Source organism: Vipera berus (genome assembly GCF_964194415.1).
Source record: "Vipera berus genome assembly, chromosome: 1".
Taxonomy (NCBI): domain Eukaryota; kingdom Metazoa; phylum Chordata; class Lepidosauria; order Squamata; family Viperidae; genus Vipera; species Vipera berus.
The window spans coordinates 95,709,271-95,719,035 of NC_138202.1; the positions used below are offsets into that span (position 1 = coordinate 95,709,271).

Here is a 9,765-nt window from a genome sequence, read left to right on the forward strand (position 1 = left end):
AGAGCACATACAGGCTTCTGGGACAAACGGGAGGGGAACAGAAATTGTAGAACCTTGTATCTTTCATGGAAGTTTGAGCCTTGTGCAATTTGTTCTTATGCAAGTTTGCTAAGAGATTATTTCATTGCTGTGGTTGCAAGCGAGTGCAACTTAGGCATATTTGGAAAAAGCAAAAACGAGGGCTGAACTTTAGCTTTCTTATATTGGGAGGTATTCTCAAATGGCAAGACAGTATCCAAGCCTATTTTTTTTCTATCTGTGTGCTCTCTGTAGCTTATAATTCCCTTTTTATGAATTTGTTGCATCCTATATACTGTATGTATTATTCCTTCTTGTCACCTAACCTCTGCTAGTAAGATAGATTGATACACAAATACACATAACTTACATGAAATACAAATTTTAAAGTTCTGGATTTAATTCCTATTACATTTGGAGAATGCACTAGGAAGAGTGTTCAATATAAACAGTCAATGGGTTCTCCTCCTTTACACCTTCCAAAAAGGCAATGCATACATAATAGGCGTCATCTGGCCATTTTCCTCTTTATTCAGTTCTAGTTGGAACTTTGGTTGTAAATCATTGCAGTTGTAAGTTGAATCACCATGTAACCAGACTCAATTTTACAACAATTTTTTCAGTGGTCATTAAGTGAGATATCAAGTGATTCGTAAGTCTGAATCCAGCTTGTCTAATTTGTTTTTTTTTTGCCAAAAAATGGCAAAAAAATAACAAAAGGTGACATGACTGCAGGATTCTGCACCTGGTTGAAAATGAGTGCCAGTTGACAAGCCCCTAAAATGCAGGGGTGATACAGCAGCCTTAACTTCGAGGACTGGTTTTTTTGAGTCTGTCCTAACTCCAAATGGTTGTTAAGTTACTGGTTGTAAGTTGAAAACTAGCTGGTACCTCATTTCTTCTTAGTTCTTTGTTGTATACTCTGAAGGATGAAATGAATACTGTTTAAATAATTAACATTTAAAGTTAAATTTTTGAGCATTATATGGGTAGTCCTTGACTTATGAACATAATGGAGGCTGCCCATCAGCATTGTAAATCATGTAAATTATATGATCAACTCAATTTTAGGATTTTTTTTGGGGGGGAGGTAGTCATTAAGTGAATGCTGCAGCCATTGAGCAAACCAATGGTCCATAATGGGCATGGTTTTGCTGAAAACTGGAAGTAAACTAGCTCCAATTGTATTTCTTTGATCATGTAATTGCGGAGGGCAATCATTGAAACTCCAAATCTGGGTCATAAGTAGCCTGCACATAGGCACATCTTAATTTCATTCCTTAGCTGAGGTTTACCCTGTTCTTGGATTTAAGGAAAACAATGAATCGAGATTCCTAATTGTGCCACAATAGGGGATTGCTTCATGTTACTTTTTAAAATCTGTTTGCTGAAAAGTCTTTTTGATGGCAGCTTATGTAGTTATATGTCCCTGGCAATGGGGTAATTTACGTTGAGCCACCCACATAGTTAAATATTGGGACATGGTGGTTTTCCTTTCATTATATCAAATCATGTAAAGAAATTAGGAATCAAGGCTGCTGAAGTCATGCCGGGGTCTGCACAAGTAATGATTTCCTGCTATTATTTAGAGGTCATGAGTTATACAAAAAGCCTATGCCAACTGATGTACCAAGTAACAATTAAAACAAATGCTATAGAAACTGACAGAGTTTAGGCATTGCTAAAGCATAAAATAACAATTCTTACTGAGGGGCATTGTGTAACTTTTTTTAGTTAAGACTTTGTATGCTAGCTGTACCACTAGATGGCAGACTGACCCAGATTCAGGATACTTCTCTCTTCTATACAGCAGGGCTTTTCAACCTTTTCACCCATTGTACCACTTTTAGGATATGGCAACATCCGAGTACCACCAGTCACCTTAGCAAGGTGCCAAAAACTTGATGACCAGAAAAAGAGGAAAAAAGTGATGAACTACAGGTAGTCCTCGACTTACAACAATTCGCTTAGTGACTGTTCGAAGTTACAATGGCACTGAAAAAAGTGCCCCCGAAGCCACAGCCGAGCAAGACACCTGCCTGCCTGCCTGGCGGCGCTCTTCTTCCTGTCCGAGGTTTTCATTGTGAGTATTTCTGTTGAGGATTGGCAGTGGGGATGGGTGGGGGGGGTGTTTGGTTTTTATTTCCCCCCCCCCTTGCTGGGTGGTTGCAGCAGGTTTTGGTCACTTCACATGACCCTGGGGCACTGTGACCGTCATAATATGAATCAGTTGCCCAGCATCTGAATGTAAATCACAAGACCCTGGAGATGCTGCAACATTCCAGCTGATCGGCGCTTCTTCTGGGCTCAGCAGAAGCGCCAGGATCAGCGCTGAGCTCCAGCTGGAGCCTGACACTGATCCTGGCGCTTCTGCTGAGCCCTGACAGCCCTGCAGCTCCAGCCGTCTCTCGCTCAGGCTTGTGCGGTGCTGCCACCGGTTCAGCTCATTCCCCTCCCCTGCTACCACTTTTCTAGGATGGTCGCGTACCACCTGCCAGGTGCCAATGGTTGAAAAGCCCTGCTATAGAGGAGCATACGGTAAGAAATCAACTTCTTTTATCTTTTATTCTTAGTTTTCTAATATTGCAATCTGCATTTTTATTTAAATAAACTGAAATCCTAAGGGGCTTTTTTCACCCCCCTGTGTGAACCACTCTTGAACACAAGGGTTTGTTCCATGCCTGCCAGTACTAGTTTACGTATACTGGGCACTGAAAAGATTCCAAGCAGAGCCCCCATATTAGTATGTGGTTATATAAGTGTATATAGTAAAAAAAGTGCAAAAACTGTTAGAGGATTTCTGGGAATATGTAATTTGATTTCTTGTCATCACTGAAAAATGTGTGGTTTTCATCCTCAATGTGCCATAGGATAACAACTGTATAATTTAATTAGTTTAGGTAGCTTAATTTTTGGATGTCACTGGTCAAATTTTTCACTTATCTTATACAACAAATAAAACAACCACCTCCACTTCCACAGATAATACCATGCAAGTTTGGTCAACAGTAAATTCTCCTTTTTCAAGGGTAAAGGCATGCATAACAATTGCAGACAAGAAGCCCTCATTTCAAAATGAAAAGATATGGGACATGAGGGACAAAACAGAAACAACGGAGTTGGTATGTATACTTTATAATTTAGCATACTTGGGGGTAATGTACATGTGGCTTCAGAGCCACCTTTGTTGGGCTGAAAAGGATGCTTCAGTGACAATCTTGACATGGTCAGAGACATGGTCAAAGCTGTCTATGCTGCTGCTTCTGGCACAGCTGATGTAGTTTTCAAATACGGTATTGATAGCTATTTACTATATTTCATTCATATTTCCAGGGGTCTTCAAACTTGCCCTTTTATGACTTGTGGACTTCAACTCCCAGAATCCCTCAGCCAGTGTGCCTGGCTGAGGAATTCTGGGAGTTGAAGTCCACAAGTCATAAAAGGGCCAAGTTTGAAGACCCCTGCATATATCCTCCATGAAGTAGAGTAGTGATAGACAATTTGTTGCTATCCGTTTGTTCTGGCTTCAGCTCCCGCCAAACCAGACCTCATAGTCAGTGGAAAGGAATTCTAGGAGTTGTAATTTAAAAGATCTGAACTGATACCAATTGCCAATCCTTCGTCCAAGTCAAGTGATTCAATCATTGGACGTGCCTTGGTTTTTAAAAAAATAAATGAATAAATGTTTTGAGCTATTGAAACTTTTATAAGTGCCTTGAGTTGATTCTTAAAGATGTCCACTTACATTTATATAAAAACAACTGCTATTTAAACCTTAGCAGCTGAATTTCTTTCAATCTTTGTTTATATTTAGGCACTTTTCAGAAATGCTATATATTGTAGTGTGAGCCGTGAAATATAGAAGGGTGTGTCTCCTTATTTTCGGAAGGCTTGTATGGTATGTTTGTGAAAATATAAAAGTCTGGCTCTGAATCTAGGCTTTACTTATCAAAAACCAATCTGTTTTTAAAATGTCATCTTATTTTTATTAGTAGAGTCTGATTATCCAAAATATCTAATCACACAAGCCTGGCCTTTTAAGTGCTTTGAGTAATTCCAGAAGTTTCTTTTCATTCTTGAAAAGAATTTAGTCTGCATGTGTTCAGTAAAGTACTCTAAATTTGTCGTCTAAAAGGAGCCAATGCTTGTATGGAAAGATGACTCATTGATGTAACCCAAGCTGCCACAAAATGCTCCACTAACTTCTGACCACTCCAAATTATCCATGGCTAGAAATATAACCGAAAACAGTTCAAAAGAGTCATTTCGATTTCTGACTGTTCCAGAAGTATTTCAAACTCAAAAGAATGTATTGTGAACTTGTATTGTTTTGCACAACCCTAACATCCAGCCTCCTGAGGACCATGGATTCCACACTCCTTACAGTGTCGCATTTGTGTGTGCTTTCTGCATTTTGAGCTGGCCTTAGTTGGGACAATTTTTCTATTAAAAATCTATATAACTGTTCGAAAAATAAAGGAGTAGGGTTGTTACCCAAGGAACAGCCTCATCCTTTTCTCTCCCTTTCTATTGGCTTTTTTTTCTGTTTTTCCCTCTTGACCCCATAGATACCAAGATTGCTATTGGCAGTAGCTCAGCCAATGTGTGTTCCAGAAGGCTTTTGAAGTCAGGGGGAACAAAGCATGCCATCTGTGGGTCAGCAAGTTTGCCCACTCTTATATTACATTGAAAGATATAATATTCCTTTGTCATGGCATGTATCCTCACTTAAGTGGCTTTGGCTGATTTGAAAGAAGTCAAGAAAGGTAAAGGTAAAGGTAAAGGTTCCCCCGCACATGCATGCTAGTCGTTTCCGACTCTAGGGGCCGGTGCTCATCTCCGTTTCAAAGCCGAAGAGCCAGCGCTTGTCCGAGGACGTCTCCGTGGTCATGTGGCCGGCATGACTAGACGCCAAAGGCGCACGGAACACTGTTACCTTCCCACCGTAGTGGTCCCTATTTTTCTACTTGCATTTTTACGTGCTTTCGAACTGCTAGGTTGGCAGAAGATGGGACGAGTAACCGGCGCTCACTCTGTTACGCGGCACTCGGGATTCGACCCGCCAAACTGCCGACCATCTGATCGACAAGCTCAGCGTCCTAACCCACTGAGCCACCGCGTTCCTGCCCAAGAAATGTAGACCCTGTTAAATATATAGAGGAGAGAGCAGGAAATAAACTATCAAACAGATTGAGAAATTGAAAAAAATATCCTGGAACCAGGCAGTGGCAAGCCACTTCCATGTAGTTGCCAAGAAAATAACAGGAATTGATCTTGATCCCTAAGATGCTTTACCTTGAAAGGTATGAGCAGACTGATTTATTTCAACATCTAATGGGAAGTCAGTATGTAAGTTTCCCAGACAAGAAATTTAAAGGAAATTCATCCTTCCCAGAAACTGAGTGGATGTCTTAGAAAAAAAATAAAAATATATTTTCCCTACAAGCTTAGTCAGATAGTAGAAATTTAACCAAGTATCTGTCAGTTGTGATTGCTGAGATATAGTATGAAACATAACTGGCCTTCCTTGAATGATCAAAATGGACATCCCAGTCCCTCTGGCTGGAGTCTTGTGCCTTTTTATTTTTAAATCTGAACATGTACACAGGTGTCTTTCTTTGCTGCTGAAATGAGACAGGATATTTTTTGTAACCTCGTTTAAAATTACTATTTATGGTGAAGTGCCTAAGATTCCTTTTGTCCTACTTATAGTATTTTCAAATGAGTCATTGGAGCTAACACTCATGTTGGAAGACTAATTCAAAAATATGTCTTTGCTAATTTTATAATGAGCACTACCTGGAAAAAAGATTAATAAGGTACTGGATTGAGAAGCTACCAGTTTAATGAAAAGCTTAATAGGCAACTAATGCTAGGTGTTCATATGCTGTGCATGGAAGATGTGTCTAAGTAGCAACTTTGGAAGCAACTGCAAACTTTGGAAGCCTATTTGTTCGCATCTTTCTTCTACTTCAAAGAAACACACAAAGAGAGAGACATATAGAGAGACAAAAATAATGACTATGGGAAATACCATGATGTAATACTTGTTTGTTTGGTAAGTATGAAAAAGTTTCTTTGAGCCTGTGTGCCCATTACATGTGATTTTGAATTCTTTCTTTTTTTAGTGCAAAACTTTACACACTCATTGGACCGTGAACAAATCATACTTGTTGAGCCTGAAAAACATGCTAGGCTATAATGTAGTTGGCCAGAATATTTAATAGCCAGTCTAACATGTTTAAAGGTAATTTGGGAAAATTTGAAAAAAATAATGAGAAGCAGAGCTACCGTACTTTTACATTTAATTTCTCTCTTCTTGCTCTCTTTTTCGATGGTCTTAGAGCAAAAACAAAATACATGTTTGCAATATGAGGAACACACATTGGATAGGTAAGCATGACTTACAATAGATCAGGAAGGGAAATGTTAATACTCTTCAGCAATAACTTTCAAGCTAAAAAATGCTACTGTAGGTATTACTTTGACCTTCAACTACAGCTTTTAAGATTTCCAGGTGAGAGCAGTGATTTTCTGTCAAGCCATGTTCATAGATTTTCCAGCATCATATATTGTGCACATTCATTTTAGAGACTCAGTCAAGAACTATGGTTTTATTCTATAAGTTGTGTATTTACATTATTGGTGAGAAATATACCTTATAGTTAATAATTTTCGCTCCTGGTAGCTGCAAGGAAGGGACGCGGTGGCTCAGTGGGTTAGGACGCTGAGCTTGTCGATCAGAAGGTTGGCAGTTTGGCGGGTCGAATCCCGAGTGCCGCGTAACAGAGTGAGCGCCTGTTACTCGTCACAGCTTCTGCCAACCTAGCAGTTCGAAAGCACGTAAAAATGCAAGTAGAAAAATAGGGACCACTACGGTGGGAAGGTAACAGCGTTCCGTGCGCCTTTGGCGTCTAGTCATGCCGGCCACATGACCACGGAGACGTCCTCGGACAAGCGCTGGCTCTTCGGCTTTGAAATGGAGATGAGCACCGGCCCCTAGAGTCAGAAACGACTAGCATGCATGTGCGGGGGAACCTTTACCTTTACCTTTAGCTGCAAGGAACTCATTCCTTGCAGGCATTATAATATTGTTTTGTGTTAATTGGTTTTCCAAAATGGCAATTAATATAAGTGAAGATCAGGGTTGTTCTATTTCAAAGAAATAGAGGTGGTAAGGCGCAGCTGTAGAGGCACCAAGGTATGGAGTTCAAGCACCATCAATGTACTTTGCTCTTTATCTGTATGCTGTGCTTTACAAATAACAGGCTTGATAGGTCCTTATTCAAGAGGCTTGCAGTCTAAAAATAGATGCAAGGAAAGCTGAAGAAAAGGAGGGGAACAGAAGCAGGAGTAAATGGAAAAATATGTAATTACTTTAGATAGCACCATCTTAAGTCTACTTAGGGTCTAGCGCTAAGAGGCTGTTCCAAATACTTTTTTAGGAAAAAAACACGAGCTCAGGTTTTAATGTTTAACATGTGGTTTACCTTGTAGACAGCAGATATGTGTTGGCAGTGCTGGAATTAGGCCCACACTGAGATGGCTGTGGGACCGAAAAATGAAGGAACTGCTCCCACTGAAAGGTGCTGGTTATTACCTATAAAGCCCTACATGGCCTGGGTCCGGGTTATTTGAGGGAACACCTGCTGCCGGCATCAAACGCCCTTCGCCCAGTGCGCTCCCACAGGGAGGGTCTGCTCAGGGTTCCGCCGGTGAGAGATTGCCGGCGGGTGACACCCAGGGATAGGGCCTTCTCAGTGGGAGCGCCTGCCCTCTGGAACCAGCTGCCGGTGGAGCTGAGGACTGCTCCCGACCTCCGATCATTCCGCCGGGGCCTGAAGACCTGGCTCTTTGAGCTCTCGGGCCCAGGCTGAGGAGAAAATTTTAACTGGGGTTTTTAGTGTACAGGGTGAATTTAATGCTTTTTAATTGGTTTTAACTTTTGTATGTTTTCGATTTTTAATTCCCTGTAAACTGCCCTGAGTCCTCAGGGAAAGGGCGGTATACAAATGCAACTAAATAAATAAATAAATGATTAGGCTGTGATTTTTGTGGAGCTGCCAGAACAAGGAAAACTCTTTCAGGTAAATGCTTGTTTTTACTTGTTTGATTGGGAGAAAGGAGGGGAGGGGATGGAGCTATTTCTTAAGGTGGACGTTTTCCTTCATCATCACTCTGCAGAATGACTACCTAGCTTACATGCCTCCACCTTTGTTCTACCTGGGAATCTAATGAGAACCTCCTTCCAGAATATATGATTGATTTCAGAAAGGTTTACTTTTCTGGGACTACATACAGTAATGTTAACATCTGAAAGTGTTCCAGTAAAGCGTTTGCCTCTTTTTCTGCCTAACTGTCATATGTTCACTGAGGAATCTAAACATGAGCTGTACTGCTCATGTTTGCTTACGTGTGACCACAGCTCTGCACATAGTCGTGGCTCTGTCTCGTTAGGGCCTTGGCTCAGGTGGAGAAGGTGCTGATACAAAGGCAATTCGGAAATAAACCTCCATTTGGTTATCAATGACAGACACTCACAGACACTGAACTTTTATTATACACATTAGAAAACTACAACATTACATTACTTTTTGACATAATCACCATTCAAATTGAGTCACTTGTCATAACATCTTACAAGGTTTGAAATTCCTTAGTGGGCTATGGGGAGGGGTTGATCAAAAACATCCCAACTGAACTGCTTCAAAAGTTCTTGGGTGCGTCTAGCAGTGTGCGGGTGAGCATTATCGTGAACCAACACCACACTGGAAGTGGCGCCATAGAAAATCCCACCAAATGTGAAGATGGCATGAAGTTCACAGAGCGTGGTTCGACCATCGATTCAGATGTCTACTGTGAAACGTTACAAAAACTCAGACGAGCCATCCATAACAAGCATCGAGGCATGCTGACTTCTGGTGTGGTGGTGTTCCCTGAGATGGGACCCGCAGCATGCCTCTTCTGCCAGATCTGATTTGAGGGGCAGATATAATAGGGAAGAGGCTGTCTCTCAAATAACCTGGCCCCAGGCCATGAAGGGCTTTAAAGGTCAAAACCAGCACCTTGAATTGGTCCTGGGATGCAAACTGGCAACTAATTCATCTTGTGGAGCAGAGAAGTAACATGCTGTGCTAGAGGCACACATAACTCCCTGCGCCACTGCATTCTGCCCCAGCTGAAGCTTCTGGATACTGTACTCTTCAAGGGTAGCCCTATGTACAGCACATTACAGTAATCCAACTGGATGGTGATTAGGGAATGAGTGACTGAACAGAGCCCCCAAATCTAGAAATGGGTGCAACTGGTGCACAAGACGAAGCTGTGCAAAGGTCCTCCTTTGTAGCTTTTAGGAAAATACTGTTAATTTAACTATGGTTTCTTTGGCACATTTTTTTGTGTTTACGTAACATATTTGAACCATAAACTAACCATATGAATTGGGTTTGTATAACATGTTAGTTTAAAAGATGAGTGCAAGTTTCCTGGTTCAGTGGCTACGTTAACACATTATGTTTATTCATAGTTAACTGAAGTATGATTTTACTGAATTAACTCACCTGGCTTGAAGAATAAATTGAGCCACAATTTTGTATTAAATGTTATATAAGATAGATAATAAATTTTAGAAATTGATGAATACATAAGCTTGCTTTTTAAAAAATTGCATATTAAAGGTCCTTTCAGAGACAAAGCTGGGGAAGCAATAATTCTAAGAGATGATAGTTGCTTGTTTTAATAACAAGG

The 9,765-nt window shown here is 40.8% G+C and overlaps 1 long non-coding RNA gene across 1 annotated transcript; it reads left to right on the plus strand.

Moving 5' to 3' along the window:
• Positions 1-3,045: 3,045 nt before the first annotated feature.
• LOC308660088 lies at positions 3,046-8,057 on the plus strand. The gene is made up of 2 exons (XR_014024670.1): positions 3,046-3,140; positions 7,516-8,057. It is a non-coding gene; the product is annotated as an uncharacterized lncRNA (long non-coding RNA).
• Positions 8,058-9,765: the final 1,708 nt, after the last annotated feature.